Source organism: Trachypithecus francoisi, unplaced genomic scaffold, assembly GCF_009764315.1.
Source record: "Trachypithecus francoisi isolate TF-2019V2 unplaced genomic scaffold, Tfra_2.0 Lachesis_group10, whole genome shotgun sequence".
Lineage (NCBI taxonomy): Eukaryota > Metazoa > Chordata > Mammalia > Primates > Cercopithecidae > Trachypithecus > Trachypithecus francoisi.
This window is the reverse complement of record NW_022681455.1, coordinates 106,921,509-106,937,400: the sequence shown is the minus strand read 5'-3', so window position 1 is coordinate 106,937,400 and position 15,892 is coordinate 106,921,509.

Here is a 15,892-nt window from a genome sequence, read left to right as displayed (position 1 = left end):
GAGGGCACGCAGGGGGCCATGTGAGGCCTCTGCCTCTTTTAAATTCCAGAAAGCATAGAGATGTTCTGGACTGGTTTGGGCTCTGGGTCTAGAGGATTTGAAGACCTGAGTTCAAATCCCCTTCTGCCGTTTACCTGCTGTGTGTTCTGGAACAAGTCATTTGTCCTTCCAGAATGTCATTCCAGCAGACGAGGTCACCCTCATGCATTTCCTGGGACCTGGGTCTCCTTGGCAGCATCTCTAGACTGCTGTCCCTGCTGCTGAAGTGGCCAGTGCAGTGTAACTAGGGACTTTCAACCATGTCTGCCTCCCTCCCTCCCTCACCTTCCCTCCCCTCCCCCACCCCTCCCCTTCTCTCCCCTCCCCTCCCCTTCTCTCCCCTCCCCTCCCCCACCCCTTCCCCTTCTCTCCCCTCCCCTCCCCTTCTCTCCCCTCCCCTCCCCTTCTCTCCCCTCCCTTCCACACGCCCCTCACCTTCCCTCCCCTTCCCTCCTCCTCCCCCTTCCCTCCTCCCCTCCTCCTTCCCCTTCCCTCCCCTCCCCTCCTTCTTCCCCTTCCCTCCCCTCTCTTTTTGAGACAGAGTCTTGCTCTGCCGACCAGGCTGGAATGCTGGAGTGCAGTGTCCCGACCTAGGCTCACTGCAACTCCACCTCCCGCATTCAAGTCATTCTCCTGCCTCAGCCTCCTGGGTAGCTGGGATTACAGGAGCACAGTACTACACCTGGCTAATTTTTGTATTTTTAGTATTTCACCATGTTGGCCAGGGTGCTGTCAAACTCCTGGCCTTAAGTGATCCACCCACCTCAGCCTCCCAAAGTGCTGGGATTACAGGCTTGAGCCACCTGCCCAGCTCGTGCCTCTCCTTTCTATCCTGGTGCTCTCTCCCAGAGTTCCTGGTGACTATTGGGAACTCAAGAATGTCTCCATGTTACCCACACACATCCACAACACTCAGAGGAACAGGGAATCCCTGAACCCAATGTGACAGCTGCGGGGAGGGGGCTCCACTTCCCCTTGCGTCTGCTTCTTTTAGGCAGGCGCCAGGAGGCTGAGTCTCTCTGCTATTCATTTTGAGCTGACCATGATGGACCTGAAATGCTATGGGGAAGCCATTCCAAGGAGAACATTAATCGTGTCACCTTTAGGCAGTCTAGTACATGAACAAGCAACCCTCCTGGCCTGGAGCCGCTGAGCTTTTGCACACGGGGAAAGGCAGGGTGGCCTGATGGGCAGTGGACGCTCATGAATTAGGTCCTGTGGGGAAGAAGCTGTTTTCTCAGCCTCTCTGCTTGGATTATTGCTGTGTTCATTTTCACTGTCACACAGTGTACATTCCGCCCCTGAAAGCAGGGCACAGTCTGGCCTCACTATAACCTCTCCTCAACTCAGACTCTTGAAAAAAGACACCTCTCCACACTGCAGCCTCCGAGCTTCCTTAAATCAAGCCACACCCTTGCTAGAATCCTTCAGGGACTTTCCATTGCTGCAGAATCAAGTCCTAGTGGCCTTGTAGCAAGATAGTCAAGGTCCTTTCTGATCTAGTTCCTGCCCAGTCTCTAGGTTCTATTCTAGCCACTCTCCACCTCAACTCCTGGGCTCTAACACCTCTAACACCCATATCCCCTTCTCTGGAGGCTTTTCTGACCTTGACTCCCTGCAGGTTGAATGAGTAACTTCCTCATCTGAGGTCCCATAGCACACCTCACATTTCAAAATGATGGAAATCACATACGATTTTCTTTTGTGTTTGTGTATACTTGCCTCCCAGTTTGTGAGCCTTTGGAGGGCAGGAACTCAGTCCTGCCCTCCAAAGGACTGTGGACTTCAATACTGTGTCCCTAGTTTGATGTGTGGTTCAGGGCTCCAGAAACATTTGCTGCAAAAATGGAGTTGGATCATAAAGATACCAGTGATTGTGCCGGAACAGGAGGCTGCCTCTAGAGGTCCTTCAGGTGTGTAGGCCTGTCTGCCCTTGTGCTAAATGACTCCAACCTGCCTGCATTAATCCTTTCTCTCCTCCTGTCACTTCCCAGCTCTCCTCCTCCTTCCGCTTGAGATATCCAAGCTTCACGGAAGAACTGTAGGTTTCTACAGAGAACAATATCCCTGATTGCTAAATAAATAAGCCACATTCATGGCCAATTCAGCAAAACCAGGTTTGGTGGGAATGACTTCATTCTTACCAGGATGTTGCTGGCTGCCTGGAAGTCCTTTAAAAGACAAAATAAAACACCCTTTTAAAGATAATTTTAGACTTACAGAAAAATTACAAAAATAATTTAGAAAGTTCATGCATATCCTTCACCCAGCTTCCCCTAATATTCACAACTTACGTAACCATGGCACAATGGTCAAAACCAGGAAATTAACACCGGTACAATGCTATTATTGTACCTTATGCAAATTTCACCAGTTTCTCTCTAGTGCTCTTTTTCTGCTTCGGGATCTGATTCAGGATCCCACATTGCTCATAGCTGTTGTGTTTCCTCAGACTCTTCCAATTTTCAACAGTTCCTGATTCTTTCCTTGCTCTCATGGCCTCTGATGAGTCGTGATCAGTTCTGCAGCTTTCTGTTTCTAGTTCCTAGTTGGCTTCTGGGTGATTGAAGTTCCTGGAGGCCTTCCTGCAGGACGGGTTCAGAATGAGTGCTTCTTTTTCCTTCCTCCTCTCATTCTCCTTTCTTCCCTTGGGATTTTCCAGAGCAAGAGTCAGTTAGAGAGGAATGCATGGTGAGGAGATGATTAGTGTGTCTTGACCTTGGGTGTTTGTCTCACTGTCAGAGTTCTGGCTCCCATCTGCAGTTGATTATGCAATTAGCCATGCATGTTGACCTCAGGATAGATGCAGACTCCTTCTTGCTCCTCCTTCACTGCCTACCTTTCTCCTTTCCTCGCTCTCCCAGTCATCTCCTTTGGTTGCAGGTTAGAAGAGGCTCCAAGCCGATTGGGCCTGGTATGCACACTTCCTTGGAGTCATGTGCTCTGAGACATCTCTGGCAGGCCTACTGGGGGACATGGGAAGTGGATTTGGGAAGGGGGTCTGTGTGCTGAGTTTTACAGCCCTGTTGCACACACTTATGGGGTCATGTGGCACATGAGGTTAGGGATAAGTGCAAGGGCCTGGGAGAGAAGTCAGCTGTGGTAACAAAGGTCCATCAGCTGAGTCCCATCACATTCAGAAAGTCATCCTCCAGTGAGTCTGGGCCTTTCTGAGGGACAATGGAAGAAGAGGTGAGAACCATTTCAAATTAATTCATTAATTCATTCAAATATGAATTCATCCATTAATTTGACTGCAACAAGCCCTGGTTGGTTGTTACTATTATAGTTGTTTTTGTTATTGCTATCATGATTTTGCTGTTGTTAGGTATGGAGACATAGTATGAATCAGATGCAATTCGTGCCCTCAGAGTGCTCAGAGAGAGACAGACCACAGAGGATCTCAACTACGTGATAAGGGCTCTGTTGGAGGGATATGTTAAGTGTGTGGAAACAGGGAGAGGGAGGGACTTAGCTGTGACAGGGATGGGCAGTGGATGGGGCAGGTGATGCTAAAGGATTTAGAAGGGTTAGGCAGGCAAGTAGGATGGGGATTGGTGCTCCAGGAAGAGGGAAGAGCATTTGCAAAGGCCTGGAGTGGAGAGGGCCTGTGGCTACTTGGTAGAGCTGCAAACTCCCCACTCTCTCACTCCTTCATTCATTCATCCATCCACTTGCTCTGGGCCAGGCACTGTGCTGGGCACAGGAGCCACTAAGGTGAGGCCAACCTAGCTCTGCCTTAGGGTCTTAAAGTCAGAGCAGGGAGAGACAATTATTACAAGAGCAGCAATATACATGAATGCCTTGCAGAGGAGGGAGGAAGGTACTATGGTCTAAATGTCTCCTCAAATTCATTTGTTGAAACTGAATCCCCATTGTTGTGGCATTAAGAGGTAGGCCTTTTGGAAAGTGATTAACTCAAAAGAGCTCCGTCCTCATGAATGAATTAGTGCTTTATTAAAGACTGGAAGGAACCAGCTGAGGCCTTTTTTGCATTTTGTTTTCTGCCATGTGAGGATGCAGCAAGAAGGCCCTCACTAGACACTGAATGCTGTGCCTTGATCTTGGACTTCCCAGCCTCCAGAACTGTGAGGACTACATTTCTGTTGTTTATAAGTTACCCAGTCTGTGTGTTTTGTTATAGCAGCACAAAAGGCCTAAGACAGATGGGCAGGGAAGTCTTCTTAGAGGAGATCTTCGAGGTTTGACTTGAGGAAGAGTCAGGCAAGTGAAGAAGTGGGGATGGCCACTCTTTACAGGGAGAATAGCATGTGCAAAGGCCCAGGTCACTTGTTCATTCATTGGTCACTTGTTTATTCACTCACTCATTGTATTCATTTATTCAACAAGTATGTAGCGAATGCCAGTTATGCAGTTATGTGTCTATACTATGCACAGAGACTACAAAGTGAATAATTGTGGTGCTTTCAACCTAAGAGTGTTTCAGTCAGCTTAGGCTAAATTATGTTGTGGTGACAAACAAATCCCAAATATTGGTAGCTTATGACAATGAAGGTTTATTTTTAGCTCATGTTATATGTTCATTGCTGGTGGCAGAGAGAAGAGAGATAGTAGAACCATACATTGGTCCTTAAAGTTTCTGCTTTGGGGTGGCATGAGTCTCTTCCACTTACATTTTATTTGACAGGATGAGTCACATGGCCAAGCTTGACATCAGTGCATCAGGAATACAAATCCTCCCACAGAGAAGGGCAGTGAATATTTTGACCAATAACACACTCTATCATATGTCTGAGTAAAGGCTAATAATTCAGTCTGACTAGAATGTATGAGGGTGGCTACAACAATAAAGAGATTAAGAAGTCAAGGAGAAGCTTTATCATGTAGGGCCTTGGGTGCCAGGCTAAAGAGTTTGGGTTCCATTGATTGTTAGTGGAGAGCCACTAAGATATGAAAAGTTCTGTTGAGTTTTAAGCAAGGGAGAGTAAGATCTTATTTACGCTTTAGAAAAATCATTTCAGTAGCTTCAGGAAAAGGCCTGGTGGTGGGGGGATTAAGGCTAGAAATAAGAAAACCAATTGAAAAGTTGTGGGAATACCATAGCAGAGCAAATGAAGAATGCTCAAACTCAGGTTGGAATAGTGGAGAAGGAGGAGGCTTCTCGAGCTGTTAGGAACAGAATCAAGGGAATTTCATTGGTACATTGTTCAACAGGTGTTTTAGAAACAAAGAATGAATGAGACCAGGTGTGATGGCTCACGCCTGTAATCCCAGCACTTTGGGAGACCAAGGCAGGTGGATCACTTGAGGCCAGCAGTTTGAGACTAGCCTGGCCAAACATGGTGAAACCTCATCTCTACTAAAAATATAAAAATTAGCCAGGCATGGTGGTGCATGCCTGTAATTCCAGCTACTCAGGAGGCCGAGACATGAGAATCCCTTGAACCTGGGAGGTGGAGGCTGCAATGAGCCAAGATCACGCTACTGCACTCTAGCCTGGGTGATGGAGTGAGACTCTGTCTCAAAAAAAAAAAAAAAAAAGAATAAATTAATAAGTAAGAGAGTGCACCTGAACCTTGTACATCATACATCAGTAAAGTGACCAATAAGTTGATCCCTTATAAAGTGAGACAGACCCTGATCAAATTTTTTTTATTATTTTCAAATTTTGTTGATGATTTTCAAAAGTTTACTTTTAATTTACATATGGTAACATTCTTTTTTTTTGAGTACAGATGTATGATTTTGACAAATGCATAGACTTGTGTAACCACTACCACAATTAAGATATTCAACAGCTCCATCACCCTAAAAGTCTCTCTAATGCAGCTTCTCTTTGTTAGTCCAGTCCTCCCTTCTCCCCAACTCTTAGAAACCCTGATATGTTCTCTGTTGCTACAGTTTTGCCTTTGCAGAATATTGTATAAGTGGGATCACACAGTATGTAGTCTTGTGAGTGTAACTTCTTTCAAATGGCATAATGCACTTGAGATTCACCCAAGTTGTTGCATGTATCAGTGTTTCTTTCCTTTTCACAGCTCGATAATGTTTCATTGTATGGCTGTGCCAGAGCTGGTTTATCCACTTGTCTTAGTCCATTTGGGCTATATAACAAAGTACCATAAACTGTATGGTTTATAAACAACAGAAATTTATTTCTCTCAGTTCCAGGGGCTGACAAGTCTAAGATAAAGGCATCAGCAGGTTCGGTAGATTGAGTGTCTGGTGAGGGTTCACTTATTGGTTTATAGACAGCACTTTCTAACTATGTTCTGACATGGTGGATGGGGATCCTCTGGGGCCTGTTTTGTCAGGACACTGTGTTAGTCCACTCTTTTTTTTTTTTTTTTTTTTGAGATGGAGTCTCACTCTGCCACCCAGGCTAGAGTGCAGTGGTGTGATCTTGGTTCACTGCAACCTCTGCTTCCTGGGTTCAAGCGATTCTCCTACCTCAGCCTACTGAGTAGCTGGGATTATAGGCGTGCACCACCGTGCCTGGATAATTTTTGTATTTTTAGTAGAGATAGGGTCTCACCACGTTGGCCAGGCTGGTCTCAAACTCCTGGCCTCAAGTGATCCACCCGCCTCCCAAAGTGCTGGGATTACAAGAGTGAGCCGCCGCACTTGGCCTTTGTCCATTGTTGCATTGCTATAAAGAAATACTTGAGATTGAGTGATTTATAAAGAAAAGAGGTTTTATTGGCTCATAGTTCTGCAGGCTGTACAGGAAGCATGGTGCTGGCATCTGTACAACTTCTGGGGAGGCCTCAGGAAGCTTCTATTCATGGTGGAAGATAAAGCAGGAGAAGGCACTTCACATGGCAAAAGTGTGTGTGTAGGGGGGATGCCACATACTTTTAAACAACCAGCTCTCACATAAACTCAGAGTGAGAGCTCACTTATCACCAAGGGGATGTGCCAAGCCATTCATGAGGAATCCACCTCCATGGTCCAAACACCTCACACCAGGCCCCACCTCCAACACTGGAGACTATATTTCAACATGAGATTTGGAAGTGGTACACATTCAAACCATATCAGGCACTGACCCTATTCATGAGGGGTCTGCCTTCATAATTTAATCCCACCCCAAGGTCCCCACTTCCAAATACCCTTGCATTGGGGATTAGGTTTCAATATACAAATTTTGGAAGGACAGAAACGTTCAGACCATAGCACTCCTCACCAGTTGAGGGACATTTTGTTGTTTCTGGTTTTGCTGTTATAACTTGATAAGAAACTGCCAAACTGTTTTGTAAAGTGGTTTTACCATTTTGCATTCTCATCAGCAATGTATGAGTGCTCCAGTGGCTCTACACTTGGTGTTGTCAGTTTTTTCCCATTCTAGTAGGTGTGTAGTGCCATGTCATTGTGGTTTCAATATGCATTTCCTTAATGAGTAATGATGTTGATAATCTTATGCTTATTTGCCATCCATAGATCTTCTTTATGTATGCTTATTTTCCATCCACATATCTTCTTTTTTTTTTTATTTTTTATTTTATTTTTTTTGAGACGGAGTTTCACTCTGTGTCGCCCAGGCTGGAGTGCAGTGGCCAGATCTCAGCTCACTGCAAGCTCTGCCTCCCGGGTTTACGCCATTCTCCTGCCTCAGCCTCCCGAGTAGCTGGGACTACAGGTGCCCGCCACCTTGCCCGGCTAGTTTTTGTATTTTTTAGTAGAGACGGGGTTTCACCGGGTTAGCCAGGATGGTCTCGATCTCCTGACCTCGTGATCCGCCCGTCTCGGCCTCCCAAAGTGCTGGGATTACAGGCTTGAGCCACCACGCCCGGCCCCACATATCTTCTTTAGTCAAGTGTCTGTTCAAATATTTTGCCCATTTTTAACTTGGGTTGCTTATTTTCTTACTGTTGAGTTTGAGAGTACTTCCTGTAGTCTGTATATCCTTTGTCAGGTATATGACAGTCCATGGCTTTTCTTCTTATTCTTATAAGTTTACTTTTTCTCTTTTTAGAGCAAAAGTTTCTAGTTTTAATGAAATCCAACTTACAATTTTTTTCTTTTTATGAATTAACTTCTTGATGTCATCTCCAGGAACTCTGCCTAACTGTAGGTCATGAAGATTTTACCTACATTTTACTTTAAAAGTTTAAAAGTTTTAATATTTTACATTTAGGTCTATGATTCTTTTTGAATTAATTTTTTGTATAAAATGAACATGTAGGTCAAAGACTTTTTTTCCTGCATATGGGTGTCTAATTGTTTCAGCATTGTTTATTGAAAATTCTGTCCTTGGGCCAGGCATGGAGGCTCACACCTGTAATCCCAGCACTTTGGGAGGCCGAGGCAGGCGGATCACGAGGTCAGGAGATTGAGACCAGCCTGGCTAACACAGTGGAACCCCGTCTCTACTAAAAATACAAAAATTTAGCCGGGCATGGTGGTGGATGCCTGTAGTCCCAGCTATCCAGGAAGCTGAGGCAGAAGAATGGCCTGAACCCGGGAGGCGGAGCTTGCAGTGAGCCGAGATTGGACCACTGCACTCCAGCCTGGGTGACAGAGCGAGACTCCGTCTCAAAGGAAAAAGAAAAAAAAGAAAACAAAAGAAAATTCTGTCCTTTCTCTATTGAATTGTTTTTTCATCTTTGTCAAAATTCAATTGATCTTATTTGTGGATCTATTTCTGAACTCTTTATTATATTCCACATAGATATATAGACAGATAGATATATAGAATGCAACTCTCCTTTTGCCAGTACTATACTGACTCGATGACTGTAGCTTTATAAGAAGTCTTGGAATCAGATAATGTGATCCTTTAACTTTTTTCTCCTTTTCTCAAAGCTGTTTGAATCTTGTACATTCTTTGGATTTTTATATGAATGTTGGAATCAGCTTGTCAATTTATACAGCCAGTTAGGATTTTGATTGTGATTGGGTTGAATCTATAGATCAATTTGGATAGAATTTACATTTTAATAATTCTGAGACTTCCAATTCATGAACATGGTATATCTCTCCACTTAGTTATGCCTTCTTTGATTCCTTCGTTAGTGTTTTGTAGTTTTCAGCATACAGGTCCTGTACTTATTTTGTTAGATTATAACTAAGAATTTCATTTTTAAAAGTTGCATCTCTCCATTTTTAACACTTTGTCTCTCTTGATCCATCACTCATATGTTTGCTAGTGTGTCTTCACTTACTGTAGAATGCTTATTATAAAGGGAATTTTTAAATCTTGCAAAAGACAAAGGATTTCATAAAGTTGATAGAAGCATTATTGGAGAAATACTCAAATTTACAGAGCCAGTGACAAAGGAAGATCCAGATGAGTTGGGCAAATTAACAAAAAGAGAATTGACAAGGAAGATAAAAAATGACTTGAAAGAGGGAATGATTTAAATATCAAAGGATTATGAGAAGGCTTTGGGAAAACTAATGAGCCTGGAATATTTGTATAAAAATTCTCTTTGTGTAAATCAAAGATAAAATACAAGGAAGGTACATTATGTTCCTGTATATTTATGTTGGGAAGGTATCAACACTTGAATTATCCTTTATTTTAAGAGTTAGAAAATGGTTGCAGTAAAAATCAAAACTTTCTTATATAAAATATGAAACATTTAGAATAATTTTTGGTTTTATTTTAAAGTCTCAATCAACCCTTACCTTCCAGTAATTTTTAGAAAAATCATGTCACTATTTTAAGTAGATTCATTTCAATTAGCCTTATAGTTCTTACTCCTCCAGTCAGTAGACAAACCCTGGGTTTATCAGCTGATCCAAATGGCCACTCAAAAATATGCCAGGCCTCCAGCTTCAGGAATAGCCAGATGTGGAATCCCAGATTTGGTGAGCTGAGAATTTCTGTGTGATGGAAGAACTCTAAGATGACGGCGAATTAGCCCCACCTCTGGTACTCCAGCCCTGTGTAATCCCCTCCACTTGAGTGTGGCAGCATGTGGGACTCATTTATAATGAATATAATAGAAAAGGTGACCAATGTGACAGGATGTTGCTTCAGTGATTACATTAGATAAGACTGCAGTGTCCTCTTGCTAGTGGACTCTCTCTCTCTCTTGCAGACTTTGATGAAGCAGGTGAGCATGTTGGGGAGGTCCTCAGTTCAACGGGCTGTAAGGACTGAATTCATTCAACTATGTGATCTCGGAAGTAGGTCCTTCTCTAGTCAAGGCTTGAGATAAGATCTTGTGTATGACACTTTTTTTTTTTTTAATTTTTTATTTTTTGAAACAGAGTCTCACTCTGTCGCCCAGGCTGGAGTGCAGTGGCCGGATCTCAGCTCACTGCAAGCTCCGCCCCCCGGGTTCAAGCAATTCTCCTGCCTCAGCCTCCCAAGTAGCTGGGACTACAGGCGCCCGCCTCGTCGCCCGGCTAGTTTTTTGTATTTTTTTTTAGTAGAGACGAGGTTTCACCGTGTTAGCCAGGATGGTCTCGATCTCCTGACCTCGTGATCCGCCCGCCTCGGCCTCCCAAAGTGCTGGGATTACAGGCTTGAGCCACCGTGCCCGGCCGTGTATGACACTTTGATTGTAGCTTTCAGAGGGGATCCTGAAACAGAGAACCCAGCAACGTTATTCCTGGACTCCCAGCCCACAGAAACTATGAGGTGATAAATGCATGTTTTTTTTAAGCTGCTAAGTTTGTGAAATTTGTTACATAGGAGTGGATAAGGAATACACCCTGCTGCATTTAGCCATTCTTACATAAACCCACCATACATACGATTCATTTAGTTCTGGTATAAACTTCTCACTAAAGACCCTGTATTAGTCCGTTCTCACACTTCTATAAATAACTACTTGATACTGGCTAATTTCTGAAGAAAAGAGGTTTCATTGACTCACAGTTCCTCAGGGTGTGCAGGAAGCATGGCTGGGGAGGCCTCAGGAAGCTTACAATCATGGTGGAAGGGTGAAGCAGAAGCAAGCACCTTCTTCACATGGCAGAGCGGGAGAGCAAGAGTGAAGGGGGAAGTGCTACACGCATTTAAACAACCAGATCTCCTAAGAACTCACTCACTATCATGAGAATAACAAGAGGGAAATCCACCCCCATGATCCAACTGCCTCCTACCAGATCCCTCCCCCAACATTGGGAATTACAATCAACATGAGATTTGGGTGGGGACACACAGCCAAACCATATCCAAACCTTATCAGACCCACACTTATTTCCCTCCCTCCTTTTCTTCCTCCCTCTCTCCCTTCCTTCTTTCTTTTCTTCTGTTAGGAAAGATTATGAAAGACTTTCAAATAGGCAAAAAAAAAAGTACTGACTTTTTTGTCCAGTACACTTTTCTAGGTTATTGCCTTTCATCGTCTTTGAGCTATTTTACAACTCTGTAAACTGAAGAAAACTTAGACTAATGCAGATTATTCTTGCCCATGGGAGTACAAATGATTGTGTCCAATGACATGCAGTCTATCTTTACCCTGTAGATAGACCAGTTTTATTTCTGTATGTAAATTGATTTCAGCATTCCTTATTGGCTTTACTGTGGGATTCTCTGAATACTCCTTGCAATGGGTTGTAACATTTGACTGCTTCTATCATAAACTAATGAGTTAAAAATAAAATCTTTGATACATATTCATTTTATATGAGTAAAGAGTTATGATTTTTACCTTAAAAAAGGATCTTTTAACATTTTCTTCCTCCTTCCCTTCCTTCCTTCCTGTTAACATTGAATAATTGCTATGTGCCAAATTTGGTTCTATTACCTTTTCAAGATTTATTTCTTTTGAATTTTACAAAAACTCAGAGTAGGCATTATATTACCCTATTTTATTTACAAATGAGAAAATTGTGACTCAGGGAGATTAAGAAACATAACTCTGCTTGTAGGAGAGCACTGACTCATCCAGGACTGCTGACTCTGAATCACCTGGCCTGGGACTGAGGAGTTTCCCAGGACACGGACTTTTAGTACTAAAATGAGGAGTCTTGCGCAAGCCAGGATGAGCCTATCACCCTGCATAGCTCCAGAAAGCCCAGGAAATGGACTCCACCATGTTTAGCTTCAGATGTCCTGTCTTATCTCCCAAGCCCTGCCCAGTACATGCCGGTGTTTTGCTTCAGGGCTGTTGTCACCAAGTTCTTAGTGTTGTGTCTGCAAATGCCCTGGATGACTTCACTCTTCCCTATGCTTTTCAAAATATTGGCTGCTTTCTGTAGTGCTCCCAGGAGGGCTGTTTTAGTTCCTGTGCAATGCCCTGTGTCTATAGGCCTTTCCCTGCTCAGCCAGCAAAAGCCAAAGGTAGAGTTTTGTTGCTTCCTTCCCTGTGAAGATTCACTTCCTGCCCAGAGTCCGATCTGAAAACAAAAGACCCTTGTTCAGCACAGCTTCCTGTGTAACAACATTAAACATCCCCTCAGCAACCATCATACAGGAATATTATAAGGTAACTGTGCTTTCTATGCTCTAAGCTACAAGAGCACATTGCAAAGTTTTGTGAAGTCTTCCTAAGTGCTGGGGCATACACAGATTTCCTAAACATCCCGGATAACCTCTGGATGGACTGAGAGAAATAGGCCTCAGCTGTTTCTCTTATCTTTGAGGAAGAGAAATGTTGGATATTTCCATGCATTGCAGAATTCTATGGAAGTCACTTGGCTGGAAAACCAGGTTTCCCCCATCTCATAGACTGTAACTGCTCTGATCCAGAAAGTGGCTGGAACTTTGCTGTTAAAGAACTCCAAAGGTTAACAGAATTAGACTCCCACCAACCCAGTTCAAATAAATGCTTTCAGAAGTAAGCAAACAAACAAACAAACAAACAAACAAAATTAATCAACCCTCTAACAACATATATATTTTCTGGATTCAAGGGTGATGACTTCAAAAGCAATTCAGTTAATTCTTTTTTTTTTTTTTTTGGCTGAGCCTCACTCTGTCGCCCAGGCTGGAGTGCAGTGGTGCGATCTTGGCTCACTTCAACCTCTGCCTCTGAGGTTCAAGCGATTCTCCTGCCTCAGCCTCCTGAGTAGCTGGGATTGTAGGCAGCTGCCACCATGCCTGGCTAATTTTTGTATTTTTAGTAGAGACAGGGTTTCACTATGTTGATCAGGCTGGTAATTCTTAAAAGTCTCTGTTGCATTAATAGTGAACTCAAAACTTTTTTTTTTTTTGAGACGGAGTCTCGCTCTGTCACCCAGGCTGGAGTGCAGTGGCCGGATCTCAGCTCACTGCAAGCTCCGCCTCCCGGGTTTACGCCATTCTCCTGCCTCAGCCTCCTGAGTAGCTGGGACTACAAGCGCCCGCCACCTCGCCCGGCTAGTTTTTTATATTTTTTAGTAGAGACGGGGTTTCACCGTGTTAGCCAGGATGGTCTCGATCTCCTGACCTCGTGATCCGCCCGTCTCGGCCTCCCAAAGTGCTGGGATTACAGGCTTGAGCCACCGCGCCCGGCCAAAACTTTTTTTAAAAACAAACTTTTAGTGTTAAAAAATGATATTTGGGGATAAATTTTGCTTATCAATTCACTGTTTTCCAGTTACAAAAAAGTGCTTAGAAATCAACATTAAGATAACATTTTTTCTGATTATAAAAATAATATATACTGCTTACAGAAAATTTGGAAAACAGAATAAAGAAGAAAATAAAAATGTTTCATAATTTCATAACCTGAAGATGGAGATCTACTACAAAAAATTGAGATCTGACTGTAAATAATTCATTGGGTTTTGCTTTTAGCCTTGACCTTCAATTTAGCTCAAGATCACCACTTCCCAACATGACTTTTAATGGTCGCCCGGTAGGGTTTGGTGGATTTGCCATAATTTACCTAACCAATCTCTTATTGTTGGACATTTATATTGTTTCGAATCTTCTGCTTATAAATAACACTGAACTTACTGAGGCAGATATACCCTGTGCATCTTAGGTCCCTAGGAGGTCCTTAGCAATCCCTAGAAGGGTGATTGCTTGGTGGTCTGAGGTTTTGATTGTGAACATCTGCTAGTCACCTTGAAGACAGTAGGATTTATTCGAAGGATTCTTGACCTGGGAGGCGCCTGGAACCAGGGCGCTCAGGAACTGCAGCTTTGTTCCTGGCCCAGAATCAACCTTCCAGGATTGGCTTGGTGAAAGCAGGGCGGGGCCGAGTAGGAAGACGGGGCGTGGACACGGCAGCAGGGCCACCAGGTGCAAGGAGGGATGGTGTGGTGCACTGTGACCCTCACAAATCCAAAGATCTGGCGGCCAAGCCCAGCCGCTCTCGGAGAGCTGAGATTCTTGGTGCTGGCTGGACTGCTGGAGACAGTAGGTACCCTGTTCCTTCGGGAAGGTGGGGGCTAGGTCTCTGGCTGTCTCTACCCGATCAGACCCCGGTGCGAAGAGGGAGCGTAGCAAGAGCCCAGGCAGGTTGTGGGGCCAGACCACGTTCTCTGTCAACGTCCAGGACCCCCAGAACCTGCGGTCCGTTGATTGCCAGGATGCCCAGCCGTGGAGCTTGAAGACACCAGCCCTGGCTGAGCATTTATTGACACAGCGCACCCCCTAGTGGTCATTTCCCATGACCAACCCCAACAGGCGCTGATGATACGCCTTGGTTCAGCCTCTAGCCCCCCAGGTCTGGGAAGTCTGTAGATTCGCATTCTCCTGGGACCCATGGGGCAATGGTTGAGGGTGGGTGAGAGGATGGGAGAGTGTTTAGGCCCAACTCTGTCCCTAACTTGCCTGTGTGGCTTTGGCCCCATCTCATCCCTGTCTGGGTGTCACCTTGGCCATCTGTGAAATGAGGATGGTCATGCTAGCTTCAGAGGTTTGGCCTCGGGGAGGGGAAGGGCTCTGAGCCTCTGCTCCCCTTGCCCACTTTCAGTAGGCTTGGGACCCAGTGTTGGCTGGAGCAGGCATGTGCAGTGTGATCAGAAGATTCCAGGGCCACTGGGTTTGGGATACAATAAAATGTACAAATTCAGAGATAGGCCCTCCTCCACTAGGAAGATCATTCTTCCTACCTTAGGGTAAGCAGGGTCCAAGCAGAGGAGGTGACCAGGGTGGCCAAGAGCTCAGAGCCAGGCCCCCTTGAAGGTTGGAGGGACAGAAATTGTCTTATCTGGAGGTGTCTTGGGGATGAGGAGGCTTCTTGGAGAAGGAAGTAGTGAACAGATTTCATGGGCTCCAGGGATTGGACAACTGTGAGTTCAGGGAGCAAGTACTTCAGACAGGTGGGAAAACAGCTCAAAAACCAGTTGGAAGGGGTGGCATTGGCAGGAATGACTGAGTAAGGAGCACTTTTTCCCGAGAAAAGCAATGAGAATACTGGCCAAAATTGTCAAAACCAACTTTTTCAGAACTCTGAAAACTAATCAAAAACTTGCAACAATCCAAGGTGTATCTATTTTTTTTTTTAACAGGTTAATATTGGTAAGAACAGTGAGCTTGATGGCATTGTCCTTTTTTTTTTTAAATAGAGACTGGGTCTCACTATGTTGCCCAGGCTGGTCTCAAACTCCTATATTCAAGTAATCCTCTCTCCTCAGCCTCCTAAAGTGTTGGGATTACAGGCATGAGCCACCATACCTGGCAGAGCTTGATGGCATTTTAACTTGCCCTAGTCCCGTCCCCTTCTCCCGAGACCTATGGTAGCCTTGAAACCCAGTGGTTTCATAATCATGGTGGAAATCAGCAGCCTAAAGACAAACAGAAAGATCAGAACAGGGTTGAAGCTTCTGCAAAGTCCAATTCCCAGATCACTGTCATTATTCAACTTGTCTGGTAGTTCCCTGGAAGAGACTCCACTTGCAAGGCTGTGTTCATTTGACCTTACTTGGTGCCCATTCAATGCACACAGCTTTATCTCTGAGGTTATTTGTTGAAAGTAATCAGTGGCAATTGTTTAACATTGCAGCTGCCTGAGGCAGTGAAAATGACTGGGGCCAATAAGAAGCTAACAAAAAGTTTAAA